General features: G+C 35.1%; 1 protein-coding gene across 6 annotated transcripts in view; it reads right to left on the reverse strand.

The window, feature by feature from the left end:
- NBEA (neurobeachin) overlaps positions 1–15,300 on the reverse strand; it is a 662,109-nt gene that overhangs the window by 548,609 nt on the left and 98,200 nt on the right. The gene's annotated exons all lie outside the window — the stretch shown is intronic.

A 15,300-nucleotide genomic window follows, 5' to 3' on the forward strand; every position in this document is an offset into this window, starting at 1 on the left:
AGTAATAGACAATTTGTTTTGACCCTTCCAAGTGTCAGACATTAGCCAGTCGTATTACATTATTTCGTTATTCTCACTTCAATTCTATGAGTTAAAATTTTACTCACCATGTTAATAAACACACTCAGATCTGCATATTTTTGTTTTGTTTTTTGATTATTTATAAACTAATTTTATTAGAAAAAATATAAAGCCAGATGTTATTAAATCTGTACCAAAAGGGTTTTGATTTAATACTTCATAATATAAATTTAATTTTTCTAGTTAACACATTCAAAAATATTTACATGAGTAAAAAGCACCTGGTACATGAATTACTTATGCAGAAAAATGATTATCATTTAAGACTATGAAAAATGTTTATATGCAAAAATATTTATGTCTCTACTATAAAAAGTATATCAACATATTGAGTAATAATACTATCCACAAAAGTATCAGAAAGTCATGTTAAACCCAGAAGAAAGCCTCATTAAAACATATCACCACTTTATATAGACAAATAACAAAGACGTACTAGTTGTAACAAGAAAGGTATTGTTAGAAATGGTTAGAATTTCTCTGCAGATATAAACCTGACAAAGACAAATAATATTTAACCTTTGCAAAAATCACATGATATGACTATTATTATTATTTTCAACTTACAACTATGAAAACTGAATGTCAGGGAGATTAAGATCTGGAAGGGAGAATGCCAAGACACAATGTCAAGTCTTCTGACTCATAGTCAGTATTAATGAATTAATGGTAAAGTGATCTGGATTATAATCCAGACTCTACCACTAATTATCTCTAGACCTTTATTTAATAAGTGTCAAAGAAATCATTTAACCAATGTGGCCTCATTTCATTACTCTAATGTTACAGTAAGATTAAACCAAACGTTCCAAACTGTACAGGAGCCAAATAGATATGTGTATAAATGAAGCAGGCCACATGGGGATTTCTTCATATTAGACAGTGCATATCCTGTTTAAAGTGTCCCTCAATGCTCAGCTCAAATCAATTATTGTACCATGTTGCCAGTTCTTCAATATTTTTCAGAAGAAACATGAACTCTAGACTTCTTTATAAAATCACCTAATTTGTAATTTAATGCCAATGTTTAAAAACACTGTGCAGACCAAACATGTCAGGCCAAATTTAGCCCATTTTCTACTTTTAAACTAGTATCAGAGAGCCTCCCTTCCTTGAACTCGGGCGCAAACCATTTATTAGACATCTACCAACAAAGAGTAACATGAATAAATGAAAAGTTGTATATATGTGGCTATGGATGGTACTTTTTGTCTTCTAAAGGTAAGCACGTTTACATATTTTGATATAAGTAATAAGCTAACAAAATTGCAGTACTTTGGATCAAACATTGCTTTCTCTTCTCAATTAAATGGAATGTAGAACTTTATCTGCCACCTCAGAGTTTCAAAATTTAATTTGTTTATGTAACTCACAGATTCATACTTCCTAATCTAGAGGTAACAGTTGGGCTTAACACATGTTCTGGTTTAAAATAAAGATTGTATTTCAGTCCTTCTTGCACTAAAGAATAGGTGACAAGTACAATAAAAAGAATTTTTTAAAAAGTAATATCTGAATAAAATTATGAGTTAACTATATTAGGTAGTAATATTGGCAACATAAAACCAATTTAATTTGCCTTCTTCACTGGTTGCCTTGGTATTAAAAAATAAACACTTTAATAGGTATTTAGGTAGAATTATACATGCGCAAATGTTTAATATTTATGTTTCTATTCCAATCATTTGAAGTAAAATTTCACAAATAGATTATTTACTTACGTTGCAAAGCACTGATCAAAAGCAGATTTAATTATTTTTGGAGGAGTAAAACATATGAGTTAGTTTGTAGAAATAAAAGCATTTAATTGAGGGAATTTTGAGGAAAAGTATATATGTTATTAAAACACTGGAGAAGCAGACCAAATAACGAAGAGGGGAGTCAAGGAGTTGGATGACCCAAGGGCAAGCTGTTTAATCAAGTAGAGTAGTGGTGCTTCCTTATGTTGATGATATTATACCAAGAAAAGCAATGTGTAAATGATGGGAATAGCAACTGGAGGAAAAGGAACATACGGTCTAGCCAGTAGAGCTACATTGTATTAAGGAATTTTTCGGATTTGACAAAAACAATGGCAAAAAAAGCAAAAATCAACCAGGGGACCAGCGGGCTACATCAAACTAAAAAGCTTCTGCACAGCTATGGACACCACCAACAAAATGAAAAAGCAAGCTATCAAATAGGAGAAAATATCTGCAAATCATATACCTGATAAGGGGTTAATATCCAAAATATATAAAAAACTCGTACAATTCAACACCAAAAAAAAAAAAAAATCTGATTTAAAAATAGGCAGAGGACCTGAATAGACATCTTTTCAAAAAAGACATATAGATGGCCAACTGACACATGAAAAAATGCTTGATATCGCTAATTAGGGGAATACAAATCAAAACCACAATGAGCTATCACCTCACACCTGTTAGAATGGCTATTACCAAAAAGACAAGATATAACAAGTGTTTTCAAGGATGTGGAGGAAAGAGAATTCTTTTGCACTGTTGGTGGGAATGTAAATGCAACAACTATGGAAAACGATATGACATGTTCTCAAAAACTTAAAAACCGGGGCACCTGGGTGGCTCAGACAGTCGAGGGTCTTGGTTTTGGCTCAGGTTATAGTCTCGGGGTCTGGGATTGAGCCCTACCTTGGGCTCTGTGCTCAAGTGGAGTCTGTTTGGGATTCTCTCCCTCTTCTTCTCCCCCTCCCCCCCCACACACACACAAACACGTGCGTGGCTCTCCCTCTCTCAAATAAATTTTTAAAACTTAAAAAATTTTATTAAAAAAACTTAAAGATAGAACTGCCATATGATCTGCAATTCCACTTCTAGATATTTATCCCCAAAAATAAAACATTAATTCAAAAAATATATGTACCCCCATGTTCACTGCAGCATTATTTATAATAGCCAAAACATGGAAGCAACCTATGTGTCCACAGATGAATAAATGGATAAAGCAAATGTGGTATGTATATGTATATATACAATGGGATGTTATTCAGCCATAAAAAAGAATGAAATCATGCCCTTTGAACACCATATGGACCTTGAGGGCATTTTGCTAGGTGAAATAAGTCAGAGACAGACCAATATTATATGACCTTACATATATGTGGAATCTCAAACAAAGAACTCATAGATACAAAGAATGACCAGAGAAGGAAGGTGTCGGTAGAGAAATTGGTAAAGATAGTCAAAGAGTATAAACTTCTACTTTTAAGATGAGTAATTCTGAAGATACAATATACAAAATGTTGATTAGAGTTAATAATACTTTATTGTATATTTGGAAGTTCCTAAGAGAGATTTAGAAGTTTTCAGTACACCCTAAAAATTGACTATGTGAGGTAATGGATGTGCCAACTAACCTTATCGTGGTAATCATTTCACAATATATACATATATCAAATCATTACACTGTATGCTTTAAATTAATACAATGTCATGTGTCAATTATATCTCAGTAAAACTTGAATAAAAGCTCTGAGATTTAAAAAAGTAAAATTATTGTATTGCCAGTTTTACACAATGCAACAAATAGTTAAAAACATTAGATTCACAATCAGTTAGAATTAAGTCTGAATCCCTACTCTATTACTAACTGTGTATCCATCCACAAGTTATTTACCTCTCATCTGTTACACACCTAACAGATAAAATAGCAAATAGAGTACTTTGAACAATACATAGATCTTTAAAAGCAACTCAGAATGGTAGCTGTTATTACTATGTCCTTTTCTACTTAGTATTATACAAATATTTTTCTATGTTCAATTATTCTTCATAAATGTCACTCATAAAACATTCACCATAAATTTTATGTAATGGTATATTGCACTTATGATAGTGAACATTCAGGTATCTGTAACATAGTTGTTTATGAGGCAAAGCCACACTGAGTATAACCCTAATCACCCAAACTGGAATTACTTAACATGAGTATGAGAAAATGTTCCAGAACACTGCTAAATGCAACCAAATTAAGTTTACCTAATTGCTGCAAAAGCAGAGACTTGTTATTTTCTAATACTAATGTCTGAAAATGCGTATATGGCAATACCTATTGTTCTTCCAGGATCACTATGTGACAAGTATTGCTGATTTTAATAGGTAATGACATTGCAACATTCGATGAATTATATTTCCTGACATATAACTAAGAGAATGTTACCTGCTGTATATTGTAGAATTTTCCCTTCAAAATGAATAATCCATCTGAATTCATTAAAAATAATTCAGACTCTAATATCTACATTTCCAAACTTCTCTAGGAAAATACATAAATAGGATCAATCCATTCTTTTGCTACAGTTTTTTTTTTATAATTCCAAATGGCTGGAAAATCAAAATTCACTATTTTGATATTCAAAATCTTCAATAACTTGGTTTCAACCTATCATAATCATCCTCACATTCCACTATAAACCACTCAGCCTACCTACTCTGTATTCTGCCATGAAGCTATGCCTGATTGTGGATTAAACCATAAACATAACCTACACTTCCTTGCTTCTACTCTGTAATCATGCCCCCTCTCTCACATTCTATCATCATGTCCTGCTCATCCCCTGAAATTTATGTATTTTTCAAGAACCACAAAAACTTTTTCTACAAAGAGTTCCTAAAGCCTTTGTAGCTGAAATTAATCATCCTTCCACAAAACTTTTTTTTTTAAAGATTTTATTTACTTATGTGACAGAGAGATAGCCAGCGAGAGAGGGAACACAGCAGGGGGAGTGGGAGAGGAAGGCTCACAGCGGCTCAGAGCGGAGGAGCCCGATATGGGACTCGATCCCGGTACACCAGGATCACGCCCTGAGCCGAAGGCAGACGCTTTAACGACTGCGCTACCCAGGCGCCCCTCCACAAAACTTTAATAGTATTTGCATTATATTTCCTTTCGGGTACACATATCAACTTTCAATTTAAACATATAGGGATATAATTATTCTCATAAAGAGTATAAACTTGATCATTTTTAACCCTAAGAGCTTAGAACAGTTCCTTGAATATAATAAATATTTGATATACTGATGAATTTTATTCAATTGCATGCCCTACAATCATTACTACCACTTCTTAATAAGCAAATATTAAAGAAAAGATTATAGTCACAAACATGTCAACAAATGGCAAATATATCAGTACAGAAAATTTCAGTGCATGAGTCAGTACTTCAACACAGTGGACAATTGTTCATTCAATCAAATCTTCTTTTTGAAGATTTATTTATTTGAGAGAGGGAGAGAGAACGCGCGCACATGCATGCGTGCACGCAAGCAGGAGGAGGAGCAGAGGGAGAGAGAGAAGCAGACTCCCCCTGAGCGCAGAGCCTGAGATATGGCGCTTGATCCTAGGACCTTAGATCATGACCTGAAGTCAGACACTTAACTGACTGAGCCACCCAGGTGCCCCCACCCAATCAAATCTTTAAAAATTATGATAATGGCAGAAATACCAAGTATCAGCATTTTAACTACAACATTTCAAATATTAAATAAGAAAAACACATCACTGATACCAACCAATATCTCAGAGAAATATTTAACATGATACTGAGAAACTACTTATTTCAAATTAAGTAAACATTTGCCAATATTAAGCAATTTCCTGTACCTCATTCTTCTAATATGAATAAGTTTTTAACATGCATGCAGTTGCACAGAAGAATGGATACTGTGATAGGCTAGAAATTTAAAAAAATTAAACTGCAAAAGCAATATTATATAATCTTAAAAGATACACTTTGTAGAAATAATCTGGTTGGACACATGTATAACTAACTACAATCCAGTAGAGTAAAACTCCAAAATTTCTATCACTACTGTCATTCATTTGTATGATAATTACTGAGCACTGAAGGATGTGGAAATAAACCAACTGTCACTGGGTTAACACTCCATAGTTTCAAACAACTGTGTAACCTCTACTGCCTCTCTTCTGCTACTAGTTAACACCTTCTTCCTCCTAGGGCTCATGAAGCCTCCCCCTGTAAATGTACAGCCCTACACTTGGCAAAGAATGCACAGGAAACCCTCAGAAAGACTTCTGCCCCTACCCCAACAGCTTGCTCCTTTTTTGCCCCCTGCTCTGTATATTTTAGCTATTTCAAGCTAGCCTGAACTCTGATCTCAACATCCTCAGTTCAGCTGCCTCCACAGCTAAAATATGGGAAAATATTTTTATTGGCCCCAGCCAGATATCAAGGGTGAATACCAAGCTCATCTTAAATATATTCCTACACTCAAGCATCTCAGGCCTGTGCTGTGTATTGACAAGTGTCAAAAACAGATGTTTTGTACATATTGCCCATTTTTATAGTTATTTACAGTAGTACGGCACATTCAGTAGCAGTTACTCCGACATGGGCAAAATCAGGCTGAACATTTTTTTTCTTTAAAGATTTTTATTTCTTTGACAGAGAGAGACAGCCAGCGAGAGAGGGAACACAAGCAGGGGGAGTGGGAGAGGAAGAAGCAGACTCCTAATGGAGGAGCCTGATGTGGGACTCGATCCCAGAACACTGGGATCACGCCCTGAACTGAAGGCAGACGCTTAAAGACTGTGCCACCCAGGCGCCCCCGAACATTTTCTGAAATTAATTAAGCCAACACTTATTTCTTGTCTTTTTATTTTAGCCATTCTGACTAAAGGTGTAAAGTGATATCTAACAGTGGTTTTGATTTCCATTTCCCTGATGATTAGTGATGTTGAGCATCTTCTCCTGTGTCTGTTGGCCATCTGTATGTCTTATTTGAAAAAAGTCTATTCAGGTCCTCTGCCCATTTTTTTTAATGTTTTTTTATTATATTATGTTAGTCACCATACAGTACATCCCTGGTTTTTGATGTAAAGTTCGATGATTCATTAGTTGCGTATAACACCCAGTGCACCATGCAATACGTGCCCTTCTTAATACCCATCACCAGTCTATCCCATTCCCCCACCCCCCTCCCCTCTGAAGCCCTCAGTTTGTTTCTCAGAGTCCATAGTCTCTCATGCTTCATTCTCCCTTCTGATTACCCCTCCTTCTTTATCCCTTTCTTCACCTACTGATCTTCCTAGTTCTTATGTTCCATAGATGAGAGAAATCATATGATAATTGTCTTTCTCTGCTTGACTTATTTCACTTAGCATTATCTCCTCCAGTGCCGTCCATGTTGCAGCAAATGTTGAGAACTCGTTCTTTCTGATAGCTGAGTAATATTCCATTGTATATATGGACCACAACTTCTTAATCCAGTCATCTGTTGAAGGGCATCTCGGTTTCTTCCACGATTTAGCAATTGTGGACATGCTGCTATGAACATTGGGGTGCATATGGCCCTTCTCTTCACTACGTCTGTATCTTTGGGGTAAATACCCAGCAGTGCAATGGCTGGATCATAGGGTAGCTCAATTTTTAACTTTTTAAGGGACCTCCGCACTGTTTTCCAGAGTGGCTGTACCAACTTGCATTCCCACCAACAATGTAGGAGGGATCCCCTTTCTCCACATCCTCTCCAGCAATTGTTGTTTCTTGCCTTGTCAATTTTTGCCTCTGCCCATTTTTTAACTGGATTGTTTTTTTGGACTTGAGTTGCATGAGTTCCTCATACATTTTGAATATTAACCTCTTATCAGATATATAATTTGTGAATATCTTCTCTCATTCAATAGGTTGCCTTTTCATTTTGTTGGTGGTTTCCTTCACTGTGCAAAAGCCTTCTATTCTGATGTAGTCCTAATACTTTATTTTTGCTTTTGTTTCCCTTGCCTTAGGAGACATATCTAGAAAAATGTCGCAAAGGCAATGTCAGAAAAAATACCCCTTGTGTTCTCTTCAAGGATTTTTAAAGTTTTCAGGTCTCACGTTTAGGTCTTTACTCCATTTTGAGTTTTTGAGTTTATTTTCAGCCACTGTAGAAAACAAGTATGGAGGGTTCTCAAAAAATTAAAAATAGAAATACCCCATAATCTAGTAATTCCACTACTGAGTATCTACCCAATGAAAATGAAGTTGGAATGATATATGCACCCCTATGTTTACTGAAGCATTATTTATAATAGCCAAGATATGGAAGATGATGGTTGTTAGAGGGGAGCACGATGGAGGGATGGGGAAAATGGGTAACAGGGACAACAGATACAAGCTTCCAGTAATGGAATGAATAAGTCACAGGAATAAAAGGCACGGCATTAAGAATATAGTCAATGATATTATAATAGTGATGTATGGTGACAAATGGTAGCTACAGTTGTACTGAACATTGTGTAATGTATAAACTTGTCAAATCACTATGTTGTTCACCTAAAATGTATGTAACATTGTGTCTACTCTACTCAAATAAAAATTTAAGAAATTTTATAATTGGATAGCCTTTAAAAGATTGTTTTGCAAATTCCAATTGTCACCCCCCAGGGGAAAAAAATCAATTACAGATTAGAAGTTTCATAAGCCTGGGGCGCCTGGGTGGCAGAGCGGTTAAGCGTCTGCCTTCGGCTCAGGGCGTGATCCCGGCGTTCTGGGATCGAGCCCCACATCAGGCTCCTCTGCTATGAGCCTGCTTCCTCTCCCACTCCCCCTGCTTGTGTTCCCTCTCTCGCTGGCTGTCTCTATCTCTGTCAAATAAATAAATAAAATCTTTAAAAAAAAAAAAAAAGAAGTTTCATAAGCCTGACTGAACTGGTTTTAAAACTATGCTCTCTATGAAGCACTTCTCAGTTCCTACAATCAGAATCCGAAATTTCCATGATCCCATTGGACTTACTGTCCTCAGATTATATCATGATTATAAATTCAACGAACTTCACTTTTTAGCTTTCTGTATGTTTTTCTCTCTTACTTGGTTATAAGTTCCTTAAAGGTAATTTACAGCTTTGCATGTTCCATAATGATAATAGTGCTCCATGCATAGAAATGCCTTAACAAATGTTCTCTGAATTTTAAAGTTGTATGAGGAAATTCATCCAAATAGAATCATTTCAGTTTTTCTGCTAGTCATTTTAAAGCTACTTAAATGACTTTTCCTTATTCAGGGAAAATTCAGAATTCAAAATAAAATTATCCATTCCTCTTTTTTTTAACACTTTCGCATTTTTATTTTCCATCTCTTTTTGACAATATACATCTACTTTATATTTAATTGCACTCATATTTTTAAGACTAAAAATATATTACCCTATTTCTTCCTTGATTTAGGTCTTGTTTCTGGATTCAATTCAATCACAAAACTTTTGTTTTCTACTACTGCTAACACCTACTACTTCTCAAGTTTTTATTTCTTTAAATATCTTTCTTTGGCTCTTTTTTGCTTCTTTTTGCTTTTTTGTGCCCTTTCCCTTACTTACTACATGTATAAAAAAGTTGGTTGCTTTGAGAAACACAGTAAACATTAAGGATGAATATGAAATCACAAATGTTCTTCACCACACACTGAACTTAAAGGAATAAAATCTTTTTTCAGCCGGAAGTCTTGTACCAATAATTACTAACATAATTCATTCTTATAATCTTCAAATGAATTTAAGTGAAAAGTACCAGATGGTTACCACCCTTTTAAAACAATGTCTGAAATGGTTCATTAATTCTTATCTTTTTTTATATGTCTATCACACTTAAGAACTCAGAATACCTGCTTTCTAAAAATAATGCTTAAAATAATGACAAATTTATTGTTAAATACTGTAATTAGCTTTTCTACATTGGCATTTTAACAATTCTGAAATGTATGTACATTCTACTATCTGGAACAAAAACTTTACTTACATTTTGTTCATATTGCTTACAATGGAATAAATAATGTTTAATATATTATCTGGGAAGTCATAAAATCTTTCTGGGAAATATTATGTAATAAGTCTAATAAAATATATTCTTATTTGGAAAAAAAAAAAAACGGCCTTAAGTTTTTCAGTCTACAATGCAAATATCATATTCCCTATTTTGGTTTGTAGGAGCAAAAACCACCTCACATCATAATTAATTAAATATAAAATTTTTAGTTTTTTTTTTAATTATTATGCAATTTAAATGACTATAATCTATTATTAAAATATGATAATTTTCTTATATTTACTCCTTTTTTATATTTAGATGACTTCCAACACTTCAAAATTATCTATTAAGATATAATAAGCATGCTTATGCATAAATATTCATCAATATTCACTAAATTATTCCTTGAAGGATTTTCAGAAGCACAATTGTTATATAAAATGGTATGAGCAGGATGGGGATGAGAATGAGGAGTGACTGCCAGTAGGCATGTGGGGTGATAGAAATGTTCTAAAATTGGATTGTGGTGATGTCTGTACAACTCTGTAAGTTACTTAAAATAATTTACTTGTACACTTAAAAGGAGTGAATTGTATGATATGTAAATTACACTTCAGTAAAGTTGTTATAATTTTTTAGAAGAAAAAAGAGAGTAGGGACATCTTCCAACCAGACATTGAGAGACATGAAATGAGACAGGAAAATATAACCCATACATATGGGAAAAAGCAGGCAAAAGAAACTACCAGTGAGAGCAAATAAATGTCAGATTTAACAGAAAAAAACTCTAAGGTAGCCATTAAAAATACATTCAAAAAACTGAAAGGAAACCATAATTAGAGAAGCAAATGCAGATATGATGACAATGTCATATTAAATAGAGACAATCAGGGAGCCTGAGTGGCCCAGTCAACCGGTTATGCGTCCGACTCCTGGTTTTGGCTCAGGTCTGATCTCAGGGTCATGAGATCGAGCCCCACAGGGGGCTCAGCACAGAGTCTGAGTTTTTCTCTCTTCCTCTGCCCCTCCCCCTGCTCGCTCTCTCTCTCCCTCATTCTCTCACTGAAATAAGTAATATTTTAAAAGTTATTAAATAGAGAATATCAATTAATAAAGAAATACTATAAAAACAATCCAAATGGAAATTCTAGAGCTGAAAAGTGTAACTGAACTGAAAAACTTTCTACAGGTGCTCAACAAAAGGTTTGAACAAGCAGAGGACAGAGTTAGCACACATGAAAATAAAAGAATAAAGATTATGTAATCCAAAACCAGAAAGAAAAAAGAGTAAAGAAAAATTATTGGAGCCTCAGAGAAATTTGGGAAACAACTAAGTATACCAACATACACAGAATGGGAATAGAAGTAGAGAAGAAAGAGAAAAGAGAAAAATATTCAAAAACTTGATGAACTGAGAACTTCCCCAATTTTTGGAAAACACTAATTTCACATTCAGGAAGCCCATGAACTCAAAGAAAAATAAAAGCAAAGAAATCTACAAACAGAAAAGTCATAGTTAAAATGCTGGAAGCCAAAGACAAGGAGACATTCCTAAAAGCAGCACGAGAAAAATGACTCTTCACCTAAAAAAGAACACCAAATAAGATCAAGAGTTGACCTCTCACCTAAAAAAATGGAGGCCAGAACATAGCGAAATAAAACATTCAAAGTGCTCAAAGAAAAAACTTTCAACAAGAATTTATATCCAGAAAAGCTATCTGAAAGCAAAATGAAATACATTCACAAAAAAAAATAAAAACTGAGATAATTTGTTGCTATCTGACCCACCCTACAAGAAATAACAGAGTCCTTCAAATGAAAAGAAACCCAAAAAATAATCTGAACACACACACACACACGTGCACACACACAGTGACAAATATTAAAGATAAGTAAAGTAAATCAAACATGTGTAATCAAGTCTCTGAAAAGGAAAACCAAAGTAAGGAAACAACAAACACTAAACAATACAAGAAAAAAATCTTGAAATATAAAAATATGCAAAACTACATACTGAAGGTACACACCACTTATCTGAAAAATCAACCAAACAACCAAGACACATCTAGGAAACTACTAGATATAAAGAAAAAAAAATCCTTTGAACATGTAGTCAAAAAGAACAAGTGCCTGATAACAGAAAGGATATAAGAACTGTCATCAGACTTTCAACAAAACACTTTAATCCAAAAGAAAATCAGTAACATATTTAAGACATTCAGAAAAAGGTTAGTCAAGGATTTTATAAGCAGGCAAATGCCTTTCAAGTGTAAACACCCCTAATAAAGTAATAATGAAATGCAGTTCTCAAGAAATACTATTCCCATAAGCCCTTCTAGAGAAATACACTATAGAATGAGCTTCAGATAGCAAAATACATCAGTACAAGGAATGTGATGAAACATTCTTGATGATGAAAGTACTAAATACAGAAGTACTTACAGGACTACAACCAAGAAATTTTAAAACTGAGAATAGTATGTAATAACTACGTTTACTCCCAGTGTAGATCATACCATGTATTAGTGTGCTAGGGCTGCCTCAACAAAGTACCTGAGTCTGGGTAGTTTAAACAACAAAAATTTTTTTTCTTACAATTCTGGGGGCTACAAGTCTAAAATCACGGTGTCAGCAGACTTGGTTCTTTCTGAAACCTCTTCTCCTCCCTGTATCTTCGTATGGTTTTCCCTCTGTGCATGTCTGTATCCTAAGGTCCTCTCATGACACCATTCATATTAAATTAAGACCCACCTTAATAGCCTCACTTAAGTTTCATTACCTCTTTAAAGCCCTTATCTCCAAATATGATCACATTCTAAGCTACTGGGATCTAGGACTTCAGCATAAAAATTAGGTGGGAATACAATTCAGCCTATGACATACTTAAACTATTAAAAAATGGCAAGGAGAATGAAGAGAACATATGCAAAAAAACTTATCTGTTTTCAGCAATAATGTCAGTAGAGTAATTTTGGTAGTGTTGTTCAGAGACTGTTGTATGTGTAATTATGGGCTTTCCTAATCCTATTACCTTTTGTACACTTGACAACTAGTATTCTCAATATAGAAGAAATGAGATACACATTTAACTTAGAGACGGTCAAGTTAAAACACAGCAAAGTCCTCAATTTCACACCAATAGAAACTAAGGATTCATGGAATAATGGCTGATTCTAGGACTGAAACAACAAAATGTTCAGGATGAGTCTGAAATACTGTCATGGGAAATAGCAAGGCATCTATCAAAGACTGCGGGGTCAGGTCAAAGGACTGAGGAACCAACTGCAACAGACATTCATCGCTCAAAGGTGGGACAATTTTAATTTCAAAAGGACAATAACTGCTGTAGATTGAAATACTTCAAATACATTTAAATCTATGAGTTTATAATGAAATTTTAAAAACAGTAATTGAAGATCTTTGAATAATGAAGAAATGTCATTAGGTTATACGTTTCCCCTCTTGACCATCAGGAAGCATTACTAGACTGAGTTGGTGGAGTAAAAACATGTTAGTATATACAAAATGTTCCAGTAATTGGATAAAAACCTAGTAGGAATAACCGATTTTAATTCAAGACTAGTGAGTAAAAATTATCTGAACTGGATAATAAAATAAGGCTAAAGGCATTACATTGGTGTGGGGGGAGTGGGTGGGACCAGGTCACTGGAAAAATAGAACACTTTTCTCACCATTCACTGAAATTCTAGTATTTTATATATAGTAGAGCTTTAAGGTAATACACCGATATTTTTTTAAAGATTTTATTTATTTATTGGAGAGAAAGAGAGCATGCGAGAGAGAAAGAGAGAGAGAGGGGAGGAGTGCGTATGGCGGGGGGAGCTGAGGGAGAGGGACAAGCAGACTCCCCGCTGAGCAGGGAGCCCAAGGCAGGGCTCAATCCCAGGACCTGGGCTCATTAACCAACTGAGTCACCCAGGCATCCCACACTTGATATTTTAAATCAAATATAGCTAAACAAATACGATCACAAGTGTTATATTTTCCAAAAGAATCACCTTAGAAATACATATAATAGAATGACTATTACTCAAAACATTCCTTATACCTAGGATTTTTTAAAAAACATTTTCAGAATCTACAGCATTTTTAAAGACCTTTACTAACAGGTGCTTGCAGTTTGCTAACTTTTCTGAAAAAAAAATTAAGTTGTAAACAGTTATTACAAATTAAAGACGAGGTTCTTAAAAATCTCAACTTTTCCAGATATGAGACAATTTAAAAACCTTTATAAGTGTTTTGAGGAAAACCAGGCTTTAAAGTAAAAACGTTTGCCATTATCCAAAAAGAGACGTCTTTAGGTAAAGATAATAAAAACTACAGTCTGCATAGATAATGCAGAAAGTTTATCTGGTCAATGAACAAAAATCAAGTACTCGAAGTCTTCAGCTCCAGCCTTTGTTATTTGTTACTGCAGAAACTTCATATTTACTTTTTCTTGTTAGATGATTAAACCAATGGTGGGATGATGGCAGAGATGGTAAGCCTGCATTTACTCAGCCCTACCCTGCACAGCCTTGGTAGGGGACTAATTCTCCACTGGTGGACCAGCAGCTTTGTCTCTTTGCCATCTTGTCACTTAGGGCTTTTTGGGCTTCTGTGATGCGGTAATTGAAGTTGTAGCAGTACAGATGTTGAGGTGGCTGCTGACCTTGGGTCTCATCTCCTTGATTTTCCTTATCTCTTTCACTGCCATCCTCTTTAGGCTGTCTATGGCAAGGAGGGCCCCTGTAGAATGGTCATTTATAATCCCAATACATATTCTGTCTCACTGGTCTACCTTGCTCTCCTGCACCCTGGTAGTCAGCACCCTCCATCACTTCTCCCCACATAGGAAGGTTAGAATACTGTGGTCAGCACCCATAAGGTCTCCACATATAGTTAAGTGGGCACTGTGGCCTGCATTAGGGCCTGGGCTTCAGGAGAACTTTCCGATCCTGCATTCTTTTCCCCATTCTCACTATTCTGAAAATTCTACAGGTAATTGCGTGGAGGACCCCTGCAACGTGGACAGTGTCTATAACTTAGCAGGTTCCAGCCTGCTGCACATTTACAGCCTTGCTCTGGAAATCTACCAGGGCCTGTAATATTTGCTGCCTCTGCACCCTTTTTATCCTTTCAATGATATCAAAAACTTGACAGCCTCTCTTATTTTCTACACTGCAAAAGTACTTCCTGGGATTATTCTTCTTTATGGCAGTCTGGTGTACAAATACATATTCTTTGATGTCATTCCTGTTGATTAAATCATATCTGTTTCTTACACTGAACCACTTTACTGTTTCCAAAAACTTCCTTGTGATGAACTTGACCCTTCAGGCACTGCCAATGGGGCCGCCCTTGCTGCTACTTGCTTTGAGGCTAGATCTTGGCCTCAAGGTTGCAGTGATGGTGACTGGAGCCAGCAGCAGTAGCGGTGGTTCCTGGTGGGGAGAA

Source organism: Ursus arctos, unplaced genomic scaffold, assembly GCF_023065955.2.
Source record: "Ursus arctos isolate Adak ecotype North America unplaced genomic scaffold, UrsArc2.0 scaffold_10, whole genome shotgun sequence".
NCBI lineage: Eukaryota > Metazoa > Chordata > Mammalia > Carnivora > Ursidae > Ursus > Ursus arctos.